Genomic DNA, 15,298 nt, shown 5'->3' with positions numbered 1-15,298 from the left:
TGGCTCATTAATAAATAACACCTAATTAGTCAGAGATTATTCTATGATTAAGTCTTAATTTTCTGTGCTTCTCATGTTCTCATTAAAATTATTCTTTATTCTTTGTTCCTTTTCAGACTGTTTTGGAACGTGCTCTGAATCGTCCCAAAAGGTTACTCAAACAGAAATTGACTCTTGTCTGATAGCAAGTCTTTGACACACCTGCAACAGTTAAGAGAGATACCTTAATAAAATATATTACAATAGGAGAAAGGATTAAGCATTTATTAGGTGCCTGCTATGTGCCAGGAACTATGATAAGCATTTTAAAATGTTATTTTCTTTGATCCTTATAACAATCGTTAATGTAATGTAGATATTATATATGTAGATAATATGTAGATATTATTATTCCCATTTTATAAATGAGGAAACTGAAGAAATGCTTAAGTGACTTTTAGGGTCACAGAGCTAAAAGCTATAAACCCAATGTTCACGTAGTATCACCTAGATATTCTTTTAGCTCTGGAAATTTTGGTCAGGAAGCATTGTATTGATGGCCCAGGTTAAGGTAAAGAAAATCTTTTTGAAGGCAAGTGAAGGGTCAGACCTGGAACATGACATTTGTAAGCCCCAGACAATGCAGTAAATATTAAATATTTACTGTATGCATAGATGCCATTGTGCTTGATACTGGAGACACAAAACCAAAAATAATGATAATATCAAGGACCTGGTGTTTTACTAAGGGTGACATGACATACTACCAAATAAGTCAATATACTATAAAACAGGCTGTGATGAAAGCAATTGAAAGATCAAAACAAGAGTTCTAAGGCAATGTAGAAGAGGAGGGGAAACATTTCCAATTGAGACATCAAGAAAGAACAGACAGAAGAGGGGTATCCTGATGAGAGCTATAAAGGAAGGGAAGTATGCAAAAGGGGAAGATTAATTAATCATTTAGCATTTATTATGTACTTGTTAAGTATCAGCAACTACAAGTAGTCCCTACTCTTAAGAATTTCACCTTCTATCATAGATACAATATGTACATACACAAAATCTAAATTACATCCAAAATTTATTTTAAAATAAGGTAATTTGAGGATGGCTTGAAGGAGAACAGGTTAGGAGTTACAGAAAGCTTAAGGAGATTTGAAGGAAACTAGAGATGCAAATACCTGCCATGGAGGACTGACTATAGAAAGTCATGAAGGTAGGATTAGTAAAACTGATGGTATTAGTAGTAGTCCAAATTGATTGAAACATATACTACATGAAAAGGAATACTATAAAGTCAGACTGAGAAGGTATATTCAATCCAGATTGTGCAGCTCATCTAAATAAGTCTGAGAAATGTTTGTTATATAGTCATTCACTTGACAATATTTGAGCCACTGGTTGCATAGTTAGGTCTGGGCCCTAAGAAGATTACTTGACAGTTGTATGAAAAATGAATTGGAAGTGAGTGGGGAGATATGTGGGACTGTGATTGGGACGTTATTATAATAATATTCTAATAACTATGTGATCTATGACGACTTGAGTTGAGATAATGATGATATTAAATGAAGAAAATGAGACAAATAAGGTGCTATTTTAATAGTAATAACTCTTAATCATAGTTGTTCAATCATTTCTTCACACATAATTCTTCACAACCCTGTTTAGGGACTTTCCTGGCAGGGACACTGAAATTGCTTGCCATTTCCTTCTCATTCTCATTTTACAGATGAAGAAACTAAGGAATATGGGTGAGTTCACTGTCTAGAATCAGACAGTTATTTAAGTATCTGAGGCCAGATTTGAACTCAGAAGTCTGAGTCTTTCTGACTCTAGGCCCAGCATTCTATCTACTGTACCACTTAGTGGCCCAACTAATTTTTACAAAGTGCTTCATAAATATTACATAATTTCAGTTCTTCAATGATCTCATGTGATAACTAAGTTGTAGAACAATCAGTGACCTGCATTATTAGAGAGAGTTTATTATTTACTAGGAGTCTGCTATACTATCACAAGTCCAAGTGATCTTCCCCTTTCCAACTCTTCTCTTTCCCCATTTATCTTACTCCCAAACAGGTATAATACTGACCATTTTCAGTTGTGGAAACTGAAGCTCAGACATTAAATAACCTATCCATGATCACACTTCTTGTAAATATCTAAAACAGGGTTTGAACCCAGGTTTTCCTGAACTTCAAATGTACTACTCTATTCACTATTCCATAACCAGATACTGGCAATTGATGTAATAAAAGATCATAGATTTAGAACTAGAATCTTTCTTAGAGAGAATCAATTTCCCTCAGCATGATACACAGGTATTTTGATGAGGAAATTGAAGCAGAGATGTTAAATGACATATTTAAGGATATACAGCTAAGGAGAAATTTGAACCCTAGGTATTCCTGAATCCATGCCCAGAGCTCTATCCCCTATGACTCACTGTCTTCATGAACATAAACCTGGGAGATTATGTCTTGCCTGAGATTAAAATGGTGATGATAACCAGAATGAACCCCTTTCCTTAGTTAAGACTCAGTGCTCCTTTTCCACTATGCTGCTCCCAGTATGGGGTTTGACAGAGGGGTCCATGGTGTCCCCAAGATGACTCCAAGGTGTCCATACTTAGTGTCTAATCAAGGTTTAAAATGTGTGCCAATTGTCCATTGCTGTTCATAAGAAACGTTGAGCTGAGCACAGGTTTGCCACAAAATACCTGTGTACTATGATGAGGGAAATGGTTTAGAAATAAAAAAAGTATGAATAGTATTTATTTCTTTAAAATTGACATTAAAAACTTCTCTTTGTAGCTCTCTTTTCCCATTCCCTTAAGGTTATGAATTCTTGACAGATGCTGCCTACATTTGCTATCTTTATTCTTGACAAATCAAGTATCATTAAAGTCCCTACCCTCTATACCCAACATTATTAGCATTTTGAGGCAATGAGGACATGAAGAAACACACACACCACGTTATAAGCAATTAAGAAGTAGAAAAGTTTTCCCCTTCAAAAGTCATGACAGTTCAATGAGAGATGCTTTCAGAGGTAGGGAAAAGGGAAGAAGCAAAACAAAACAAACAAATAAAAAGCATAACTTCCTTCAGAAGCTCTGCTCTCTTTCTGTGCTATTAATTCTATTGCTCACTGTATATTTTCAAACTATTTCAGTGTGGCTAGACATCTTAATTGGCCTAATTTAGATAAATATCACAAACTAATACATTTATCTTGAACACTCTCACAGTCTGCAAATGTCAACCCTTATTGAAAATGTATTGAGATTAGAGTGAGAAATAGAAACATGGGAATGATTTAGTACTTGTTTTGGGGATTATATTTTTCTATAGCTAGATAGTTGAGTGTTAGATTTTCCTCTCATTCCTTTCACTTTTGCTTAATTCTATATGCTGCCCAGGTATTATTGCTGCATTTATCAGATCTGTCTTTCGTAATTGTGAGCACCTGTCTCAGGAGAATCCTTTGCAGAACCATGCAACCATCTTTAAAAACGGGCCTATTTACAATGCTTAAAAGCTTGTCATCTTTTTTATATAACAAGATTAGTTATTTCTAGGAAGGTACCTAAAGTATGTTTGTTCCCTTCCTGTCCTGGGATGTTTTTTCCAAGTCTTTTACTTGGGCAAATAGTAGATACCATTATGAAAGGAAAGTGCTTATGTCTCTGACCTGTATAAGGTGCTGAAACTACAAGGTACCAATGGTCAGTGTCATACCAGTTGACTTGCTATTATATATGACATGGTCCCTATGGTACCTGTTATCTTCCATCTACAAATCTGATCTTTTAAACAAATGGATTCTGAAACACTTGAGAAATCCTTCCCCAACTATTCAGTTAAATAAACAATGATCACTTCATTTTAATGTAACAAGTCATAACTATATTATCATTGTATATATTTTAAATATGAGCTTTTTATTTTCAAAATATATGCAAGGATAATTTTCTGCATTCACCCTTGCAAAACTTTTTTCCAATTTTTTGCTCTCCCTTTCCCCACCCTCTCCTCCAGACAGCAAATATTCCAATATATATTAAACATGCACAATTCTTCTACATGTTATTTCCATATTTATCATATCATCTATATTTTAGTATTCAAATGGAGATCTAATTTCATCAATATGAGAATTTCCTCCAATAATGGAAATTATGAACATTCCAATCCTCTTGTATGAATTAAATTTTTGTTCTCTGATAATTTCATCATGAGGGGTCTGATTTTCCTGATAATTTAAGAATATCAGTGGAACATGCAAGCTGACCATCCCTTATTTTTGGCACTTGACTAACTCACCTCCTCACAATCTGTATCTGTTTTGGGAACATAAGTTTTTCTAAGTCAAAAAATACTCATCTCCAACAGCACAATTAAGTATTTGGCTATGATGATTGTCATATATAGTTTCTGTATATCATATATAGGAGATCCTTAACGTGTATGATACATATGTTTGACTAGAATGTGACTTGGAAAGACGCCTTGTTACATTTATGTTTGTTTGTTTGTTGCTTCTTTGAGAACCCAGAATTTCAAGAACTTTGCACTACCATCCAAATGTCTTTGAACAGAAGATGAAAAATAATGTGTGGAGATGATAGCTAGATAGATCATTTCTGGATTTGCATAACCTGAATGTTTTTCTTGAAGAGATTGGCTTTTGGAAGCTGAAGTACAGGTTTGGATACAGAGAGAAAAAACAATTAGATTAACTGTGAAGTCCCAAACCTTATTATTAAAAGGGAGAAAATGAGAAATGAAAGGAAATAGGAAGCCACTTTAGGGATTCTAGGAAGAGATTGAAAATGAAAGTACGGCTAATGGAAAATGCTTTTTGAACTTAGATGTAAAAAAAATAATCATAATAAAAACAGAATATTGATGTAGCACTTTGGGGTTTTCAAATATAATAACCCCATGAGATAAGTAATGTAAATTTTATCTGTTCCATGTTTCAGGTGAAAAAAAAAAAACAAAACTAAGTCTACAAAAGTTTGTGATTTGCCTATAGTGAATAAGACAGTGAAATTCTGTGGCAGGATTTGAACCCAGAGCATTTGACTTGAAATCAAGTATTCTATCTATAAAGATTCCTTATAAATCATTTGGGCTCATTTGGGTTGAGAAATTCTCTAGAAGTTCTAGAAAATGGCTGAAAGAGGATTAAGGAAAAATCCTGTCTATGAATTCTTCTACACTGTGGAGTAGGGAGAGATAAGATAGTGAAAAGAATATGGTTTCATAGTGGTAAAGTTCCAGTTGGATACTGTAGCTGAAAAGACAGTAATAATTTTCGAGGAGAATGATGTCCTTTTTGATACATTTTTTTTACCTGAACCCATCACCCTCTTTCCTTTATATTTCCCCCCCTTACTACTAGTAAGTGTATCATAGCCTATCTTTAAAACTCTCTACTTCCCCTCTCTCTTCTAATTCAAGCTCTTAATTTTACAATATTATTCTCTTATTTTAAATTAATCTTAACTTAAAAAATCAGTGGTCAATGATCAAGGGACCCAGAGTATCAAACAAATTATCTAAAGTCCTTTAGGGTTGTAAAGATGAAGAAGCTTGCCATAGCATTCTATCCATTAGGCCACCTAGTTGTTTCAGCTAGGAACTGGACTAGATCTCTGAGATCCTTTCAAGGGAATGAAGTCAAAAGCACAACTAAAAATAAACAGGAAGATATGGATCTGTCTCTTAATAGACAAAAAAGGCTAGGAATATGTATGGAGAAGACAGGACAGAAAGAACTTTCAAAAGCTATATATTATATATCACATCAAAATTGGTTTAATATATAACAACATAAGGCACCAATGGAATGAGGCAGAAGAAAATGACTAGTTGGGGGCATTTATTATAAAGAATATAGATCCTGCAGGATATAATTCACTCTGACCAGATGGGGGTTTAATTAGAATATTTTGGGGGAAAATAGGGGGAAAGAGAACAAGAAAGCCCACAACTTCTTCTTCAGATCATGTGCATTAGTTCTGTTCTATTTCATCCTTCCTCTGACTCAGTAGTAAAGGTGGGAAGAATGGATACAGAAAGATATATAGATGTTCTGGAAAATAGTAATAGGTATTCACAGGCACTATAAGTTCTCTACAGATTAGTGTTTTGTTTGAGGCTCATTTTAGTATTTTCATAAGGAAAAGGGGAATGAAACATATCCTATACCAGGGATGAAAATATGGTTTTAAGGATATTTTCAGTCCTGGATTAATGAAATAGGCCTCTTTTTTAATCCAGGCATCCTGCTTTTTGGCCTTTCTTGGCAAGAAGAACATCTGAAAAATGTTTTGAAGAAATCTGAAGATTTGATTAAATAAGATTTAAGGAGAGAGGGGAAAGGAATGACAAGTAAGTATCCAGGCTGAAACTTGTTTTCAGTAGTAATAAAAGAAAGTAGATGGTACTTGAGGAGACAAAGAGGAAGATAGTTGGAAGAGGGAAAAATGAAGCTCTGCTAAGAGATATTTTAGTTATTTACTGAACTTTAAATTTCTTTCCATTCATTATTAAAATTGTTACTGTATTTCATTCACTTCATTCTTCTATTTTTTAAACTAGGTTACTTTTAAAAATTTTAAAGCATTTTTGTAATTGATTATGAAAGTTATATTGAAGACCTCAGTACCTACTTTTCTAGCTTTATTTCAAATTACTTCCTTTTACATGCTTGATGTTCCAGTCAATGAAAATTAGGTTTTCATTTCCACTTCCATGCATCAGACCATTTATTCCAAAGGCTGGAATACATTCTTAACTTTAGTTCAAGGCTTAATTCAGATACTGCCTTCTGTTTGCCTCCCTGTTCCTCCCAGTTCATACTCCTACTCTCTTCAAATGACCTGATATTTACTTCTCTTTATGCATATTATATTGCCCTTTATAAACTTATCAAGAAAGATTCATTTGATTTTACCCTAGGAGCTAACATATTGCCTAGGTCATAGAGGATGCTTAATAAGAATCTGCTGAATTGAGTGAAAAAGAATTATTTTTTATTTGTTAGTATACAAAATAAATCAATGTGGCATAAATCATAACCTAATTTTGTTCTGTTCTTTCCCACAAGAAAAGAAACATTTGTTTTTAAAGACCCCATTTTGTCTCTCTCATCATTTTATAATTTTACATATTTGGACCACCTTAGCTTTTACACTTTGCCACCTTCATCAGCACTGTGCAACTCAAGTACTGTATTACTTAATGGGATTTGCATTACTTACTTTTCTTTAAAAAATTGGTAACTAGTTCATTAAACCCATTATTTTATAGAAACTGTGGTCAAATATTATAATGGTACCTATTTTCTCTTCTTAAACATTCTACAATATAAATTAAGCATGAAAGTAGTATTCAGCTATATTGATATTGTAAATTGATTCAAAATTCATATTTGCATAAACTAAAACAGTCCAGTTTATTTTCATTGCCATTTACTCACATGACCAGATATTTCTTATTATTAAACATGTAAACTGAAATATAACTTCAGGAAGCCATTGATAGGATGCAGTATGGCAAAGTAGATAGGATACTGAACTAGGAATCAGGAGGAGGTAGATGCAAATCCTGACTCAGAAATTTAATTTTTCGATGATTCTGAACAAGTCATATCCTTTCTTGACTTCAGTTCCTTATTTCTAAAATAAAGACAATAATAACATATACCTTGTTTTAAGGATCAAGTGAGATAATATATACAAAGGACTCTACATTTAAAATGATATAATTGTTATTGTTTGCTCATGTGCAACTATTTGTGACCCCATTAGGGGTTTTGTTGACAGATATTGGCTTGGTTCACCATTTCCTTCTCCAATTCATTTTACGTATGTGGAAACAAACCTAACAGGGTTAAGTGACTTGCCTAGGGTTACACAGCTAATAAATGTCTGAGGGGAGATTTGAACTTATGAAAATGAATCTTCCTTACTCCAGACCAAGGCCCAGCACTCTATCCACTGAATTGTGTTTAATAAATACATCCCCATCCCCAAATTCCTTTCTGCCTAACTATTTCAAGCACTAGGAATACCAATGCAAAAGTGAAATAAAATTAATAGAATGTGGTTTGGGAAGGAGGTGCATTAGCAGGTAGGGGAACAGAAATGTCTTCATGAAGACAGTGGTTATTGTTACAGGTCTTGAAGGAAACCAGGAATTCTAAGAGGTAGAAATAAAGAGAAGGCACATCCAGGTATAGGTAACAGCTACTATAAAGGCATGGAGAAATGAGATGGAATATTATTATATGGATTCAACATCAAATAATCCAGTATGTCTGAATTATAAAGTGGGAGGAGAAAAATAAAAAACATGAAGACTAGAAAGGAAGAAAGGGGCCAGTCATGAGGAGCTTTAAGTGAAAACAAGGTTTTATATATATGATTTGATCTATGAACCTAATTATGGAATTCTTATTTTAAAAAGACTATTTAAAAATTATATAAAAATGGAGTGTGGCATAACATTATATGTTAAGGAACTCGTATAAGAGGAAGGTTAGTCTAGTAAATACAGAACTGATTTCAAATTCAGAAAGGTCTAGGTCCAGGTATTACATCTGATATATTCTATCTGTATCATTCTGTTTCATGAAACTTTCTAAGAATATAAAGTGCAAAAAAGGTATTGAGCTGCATTGGTAGAGACAATTTCTCTACTCGGTATCCTTTATGGTCCATATCTTTCTCTCTACTCTTCACATGAGAAAATCCAGGAATCAAAAGATTAAAACCTGATGGAGAACACTGAAAAGGGGAAGGATGGGAATGATATGCCAGGACAATATATTACTAATCAACTGAAAAAGAGGAAAAAACAAGAAGGCTGTGGAAATAAATCATAGCTGTGGCATAGAAAATTGATATCATAGGGATAGATTTCAATTATCCAGATCTTTCTCATTGAAAATCACAACAACTTTATAATTTTTTTACTTATCTTAAAGGTAATGCCATCCTTTCAAACATTAAGGAGGCAAAGGAGTGCTGCTGTTTTTAGTTTATTTTTTCTCAACAAAGATTAATCCATTAAAATAGGGAACCTTGAAAAGGAATGACCACTGTCTTAGAAAGTTATATGTTGAGAGAAGATTATGGGAAGGAAGATGGTGGAGTAGGTCAGAAAACTTTCAATTCTCCAAATTTACTTGACAAAAAAATAGAACATTCCCTCAGAGAGAATGTAGAAAAGCAGAAATAAACAAAAGTTAGGGTTAAGTAGCTGTTCTCCCAAAACCCAACAACCTTCACCAGCAGGAGGTTCAGATAGAGTAAAGTGCAAACATTTTCAGGCTTTCTCTGAAAAATCAACAAACAAGCCATGGGGGCAGCTAGGTTGGGAGGTAGCCTCAGTCTTATTAACTATCTCACAGACTGTGGGTGTCTGATGGCAAAGTAGAAGGTTGAAGGTTAAGGGATATCAAAGCAGTTGTTCTGAGCAAATGCAGAGCCTGACTTTGGGGGAGATGGAGCAATCTCTCACTTGATAAGTGCAAGAACAGTATACTGCTGCTGTCTGTGAGTATTTGCAAAAGGGCAGAGTGTCCCTGTCATTTTCAGTCTCCTGGCAACTGCAGAAAATATGATCATTTGTGGGATAATATAAGTAGGAGCCTTATCTGTGCCTTAGAGTAGAGAGAAGAGCCCAACATTAAGTCCCAAGGCAGACCTCAGAAAAGAACCATATGAGGAACCTGAAACTTGGGACATCATTCCCCACATTTCAGGATTGTAATAATTATACTAATAGCTCTTAAAAAGAAAATTTAACAAAATAAAAATTAAAAATGAGTAAGGAAAGAAGAAAAATGTTAGATAACTATTATGGGGATAGGGAAGATCTGGGTTCATAGTCAGAGGAAGATAATGTATCCAAAAAAGCTGCTCTTTTTTCAATGAGAAATGTTAAATGGTCTGACAAAAAAAAAAAAAAATTCTTGGAGGAACTTTAAAAGTACTTCAAAAATCTAATAATAGAGATATAGAAATTTTTTTTTAAAATAAGAGTAATCCAAGAAAATCAAGAAAATTATGAAAAGAAAATGAACTAACTTGAAAAAGAATCAAAAATGTAAAGAAAAGAATTCCTTGAATACTAGAATTGGGCAAAAGTAAGCCAGTATGGTGTCATATTAAGACACCAAGAAAATAATTAAAGCATATCTGTTAATGGTCAAGCTTAAGTATGAAAGGGAGGTCAATTCTCCAAAAGCCCGATAGGTATGAATCATAATACCCCTGAAGGATCTGCAAATCAGCCTTTACTGATGCAGATGTTGCTTGTGGATTGAGAATGAAATAAATTGGAGACGAGAGAGAGGAGGACAGAGGTCAGAGAATGCAACTACTCTCAGTCTCCTTGAATTGTTATTATCTTCTCACATGAAGGGATCTATTGTGTTGGTCAGAATTTGATCCCCAGCAGCCATTAGCAGGAGGCTTCCATAACACCCAGCAGCCACTAGTGGGTAGCTCCCATAACACATATCCATCAAGAAATAGAAGAGAATGTGAAACATCTCATTAGAAAAACAACTGATATGGAAAACAGATTGAAGAGAAATAATATAAAAATTGTCAAATCCATTGTCAAATTATCTGAAAATTAGGAATAAAAAAAATCTTGATGCCATATTGTAAGAAATTATCAAGGAAAATTGTCCTGAAATTTTAAAATAAGAAGGCAAAACAGAAACAGAAAAAAAATCCATTCATCACTTCCTGAAAGAGATTCCAGGAGGAAAAATTACAGAACCATCATAGTAAAGTCTTAAAACTCCTAGGTTTAGGAAAAATATTGGAAACTACAAGGAAAAAAAGCAATTTAAGGATTGTGGAACTACAATAAGTACATTTGCATTTATGAAAATTAATTTTAGAATTGTAAAAAAGGGCTATATTAATGACAGACTTGAAGCAGATTTATCTAATTTATCTATTAGAAGATTGTTGCAATAATTTTGGCAAGATAAAGGCCTGAACTAAAGTTGTGCAGAAATGTTAAGATTTGACAAGTAATAAGATATATGGAATGAGGAGAGAGAAGATTCAGAGATAACTTTAAGATTATCAAGGAACTTCAACATCCATCTCTTTACCTTTGTATCAACCTTCTCATATATTCTGCTCTTCCCAATGAAAAGCTTTTTTACTTTGAATGAAAAGGAGAGGGACAAGAACTATTGATTTCATTGATATAAAGAAGTCTCAAGAAAATCCCTCTGTCAATGAAGGTCAGCTACTTCTCTTTAAATTATAGTCTTAGAGAATTGCCTAGAGAACTGGCATATGAACTGCTTCCTTGGTGTCACTTAGCCAATATATTTCAGAAACTGAATCTGGGATTGGGACCAAGGAGTTTGAAAGAATGGTAGTGTTTTCAACAGAAATAGGAAAGTTTGGAAAAGTGATAGATCTGGGAATAAAGAAATTTGAGTGTGGGATAAGAATATATTGGAATATGGCTTTTTTCTGTCTTTGTATCCTTAGTGCAGAGCATAGTGTCTGGTATGTATTGGTGCCTAATACATTTTTAATTGCTTCAGCATCCATAAAACATAAAGTCTTTGTTTTATAGATAAAGATCCTGGGGTCAGGGGAACTCAAGAACCAGGAGAAGTACTAAAATGCTTGATTTTTATTTGTTTTTGTTTGAATCACCAGAACAAAACTGGAAGATTTTACAGTCTCTACTTCATTTGCTATTGTCTGCTCAAGAAAATTGTTTAAATCTCATTTTAAATCCAGGTTGAATAAATCATTTTCAGAGATTCCAAAGAGATGAGAAACAAGATACATACTTTAATATCTACTAATATCCCCATGACTGCATTTCTGGGGGTTGAAAACATTGTTTATCTTATTTTTTTTATTTGATATTTTTCTCTTTCAGATATCTTCAAAACTTGTTCTTCAATTCTTTTAAAATGGTGTCATCTACAAAATACCTTTAATAGAGTAATAGAATCTCAAAGTTGGAAAGTCATCTAGGTAGCCTACATTTGAGTAGGAATCTACTCTATAATATATCTGAGAAATGGACAACCAGTTTCTACTAGAAGGCCTGGAGAATTGATACCTTTATCTTTTTGTGAGTACTTTGTCTAGTTGGGTGACTCTTTCTGACTTTTTCTAAAATTGCATTTCTAACATATGGCACTTCTTTAGACTGGCTTCTTAATTTGGCACAGGTGGAAATAAATGCCTTCCAAAGTTGATCCAGATTTCACACCCTGGGATTTTTTTTAATATTTCTATTATTATTTAGAATAATATTCTTATTTACAATAAGAATATTATTATTCTATTTCCTCATATAATACTTTGGTAGTGACTAATACATTTACATCTAAATGTTGTGTTTTCATTGTTTTTAATAAAGAGAACAGATGCTAGCAAGTTATTTTAAAATAAGCTTGACTTTAATTCCCAGAAAATTCTATATTATAATGATGTAGCACAATAAAAGCAAGCACACAGTAGACTTTTGTTAAGAACCAAAGTCAAGCTTATACTTTTCAGGTTACTGCTTTCCCTGTTTTGAAAACTGGGATATTTTCCTTTTTCTGGTCTTGCTGCAACTGTCCCATTCTCCATAACCTTTCACAGATCATTGATAGCAGTTCAGCAGTCATATATGCCACTTTTTCAAGGATATTAAGACATAATACATTCCAGCACACTGACTTGGTTTCATTTATACGTCTACTGTCCCTTACTACTTCCATTCTAGTCCCTTTAGTCCCTCTTTTCTAGTCTTATTTCATTCTTTTTAGCTGCCAAAAAAAATTTAAAACAAAACAACAACAACAAAAAGAAAACTGACTCAAGTATTTCTGTGTTCTATGTATCATCCATTTTTAATGTTACTGATATCCTCTTGATCGCCATTTTCTTTTTTTTTTCTTTTTTGGCAGCCACTGTTTTTTTTCCCCTTAATTTTAACTTCTATTCTTTCACATATATTGGAACTCGATTGCTCAGTACTTCACAAGTAATAACATCATCCCTTAATTCATTTTCTTTCACCCAATGTAACTAAAGAAGGCCTTCTAACCTTTCTTTTAGCATTTCTTAGCAGACTCTAATCCTTCTGGGTTTTAGCACTCCTGGCATTATTTCAACAGAAATGTTTCATTCTTTTGAACTAATTTGCCATTATCTGCTATCAATTCAATCTTCTATATGTCCTTTAAAGAATTATGTTGTTTTATTTATTCCCTATTTTCATGAAATATTGTCCCCTTTTAAAATATACTTTCTAGGATAATAGTTATACTCTTCAAATTCCTGTCATTTAGACTTCAACCACCAGAATGACTACTTGATTCCTTCCCAGGAACCTGGGGCTAATTTCTGGGAACAGGAAAATAAGAATTAGTATGAATTTTCCATTCCAATTCCAAGACCAAGGGCAATATGCCAATGCTCCAGTGTATGGGGGTTGCCAACCTCCTCTGAGTTCTTTCAATATTCAACTTCAAGGATGATTCATGACTTGTTGCTTCATTACTGTCTGGATTGCTGCTCCTATAAAATAATCCTTTATATACTTCAACATGAATATTAAATGATTCCTTCATTTTTGTTGCACTTCAGTAAAGGAAGATGGCATCTCAGCTTCAAATTCAGTGATTTAAATAACCAAATAAACTTGAAGCTATTCCCCAGAAATTGAAATTCAGATAGAGAAATCTGAATTGATGACAAGAAAGAAGGAAGAAAGGTATAATTCATTTCCTTGGGTATTGAGACAATTTACTCAAACTCTATTTTTTTTTTTCTATAGGGGAAGAAGGATATTAAGGCAAAAACAACTGCAATTATTGTTGAGTCCATTAAGTGCCACTTTTTTTGTTCACTTATTTCAGTTGTGTCTAACTTTTTGTGATCCTTTGGGTATTTTCTTGGCAAAGATATTGGAATGTTCTGCCATTTTCTTTTTTTACCTAAATTTGCAGATGAAGAAACTGAGGCAAATGAGTGTGTAATGTTCTTGTTTGTTTTTTCTAGTGATCTCTAGGGCCTTCTTTTCAGCAGATTAATCACCACAAGAATAGCCAGGTGTTAAAGTTCAAAAGTCTTTATTGTCTCCTTCACCTGGTACTCAGCTAGTTTTCTCTTGGCCTTCTGAGGGGACTTAGTTTCAATGGAGAATATGCAGGAGGCCAGGCCAGCCACTACAAGGCTGAAGAAGATGTAAATGAATCTCTCTCTCTCTCTTTAGCTTCAGAGCTTAAGCTCCCGCCTCCAGTCTGCTTGTCTTCTCTGGCTCTCTTTCTGAGTCTATCAGTCCTCCAGGAGAGCCACCAAGAGCCTGACCGAAGATGGAATGAATTTTGTCCAGTCCTTGCTCGCTGTTATATACTCCATTATCATAGGTGTGAATCTTGTAGAACTATATCAAATACTAAGTACATGTATTGAAATAGAGAACTATTAAGCACCATGCTAAACTAGATAACCATTGTATTTATCAATTCCACTGACTTAACACCTTGTAAGAATCCTTGTTTCAAGTTTCAGAGTTCTGGCCCATAACATAAGTGACTTGCCCAGAGGTTGCTAGTGTCTAGGGTTAGATATGATCTTGTGAATACACTCTAATCATACTAACTGTGCATTTACTGCAATTATTAATCATCAAGAGAATTTTAACAATCCATAGGGTGGTCATAGAAACACAGATTTTGCATTGGGACAAGTTATAGAAGTCATCTGTTTTTGTTTTGTTTTTAACTTTTATTTTATAAATAAGGAAACGCAGGCCCAGAGATATAAAATGATTTGCTTCAAGTCATAAAAGTAATAAACCTCTGATGTGAGATAAGAATCAGTCATCTTTTTATTATACTACTCTGTCTCCCAAGGTATATCTTTTTTTTTTTTTTTTTTTCATTTACTGAAGAATGGTGCAGATGAAGGAGCCTGGGGACTGCTGACTTTAACCTGCTAATGGCTCTCATTGTTCTAAATACAATGCAGTTAGACTCAATGTTTAGAAGTTATTCAGATTTTCTTCAATCTTGGCACAGGTGACTAGTCCCTGATTGGACTTCATCTATATATTATGGCATTCCCCAGATTAAGACAAACAGAAATCTAGATGGCCATCCAAGGAAAGCTCATGTTGTCACTTTGATTTTAACATTAAATTATATTAGAGTAAGTATAATTTTCTGTATGAATTTTATCTCTCCCCACAGAGAAAGAATCCATGAGAATAAGGCCTATCTTATTATATGTAAATTAATACAGATA

At 33.7% G+C, this 15,298-nt stretch overlaps 1 protein-coding gene and 1 long non-coding RNA gene across 5 annotated transcripts in view; one reads left to right on the top strand and one right to left on the bottom strand.

Moving 5' to 3' along the window:
* Positions 1 to 15,298, bottom strand: part of LOC100918037 (triadin) — a 193,754-nt gene that overhangs the window by 22,707 nt on the left and 155,749 nt on the right. The gene's annotated exons all lie outside the window — the stretch shown is intronic.
* The window catches only part of LOC116423148, a 59,163-nt gene that overhangs the window by 43,265 nt on the left and 600 nt on the right, over positions 1 to 15,298 (top strand). The window contains exons 2-6 of one of the 4 annotated variants that reach the window (XR_004233622.1): positions 117 to 151; positions 1,654 to 1,736; positions 6,276 to 6,386; positions 11,931 to 12,128; positions 14,265 to 14,418. This is a non-coding gene — a long non-coding RNA (uncharacterized LOC116423148). Of the gene's footprint in view, positions 1 to 116; positions 210 to 1,653; positions 1,737 to 6,275; positions 6,387 to 11,930; positions 12,129 to 14,264; positions 14,419 to 15,298 lie in introns of all 4 variants that reach the window. The other 3 variants (XR_004233620.1, XR_004233621.1, XR_004233619.1) reach the window with 3 other exon arrangements.

This window comes from Sarcophilus harrisii, chromosome 4 (assembly GCF_902635505.1).
Source record: "Sarcophilus harrisii chromosome 4, mSarHar1.11, whole genome shotgun sequence".
In the NCBI taxonomy this organism is placed as follows: domain Eukaryota; kingdom Metazoa; phylum Chordata; class Mammalia; order Dasyuromorphia; family Dasyuridae; genus Sarcophilus; species Sarcophilus harrisii.
Note: the sequence above shows the minus strand (reverse complement) of the source record. Positions and strands in the feature narration are given on the sequence as shown.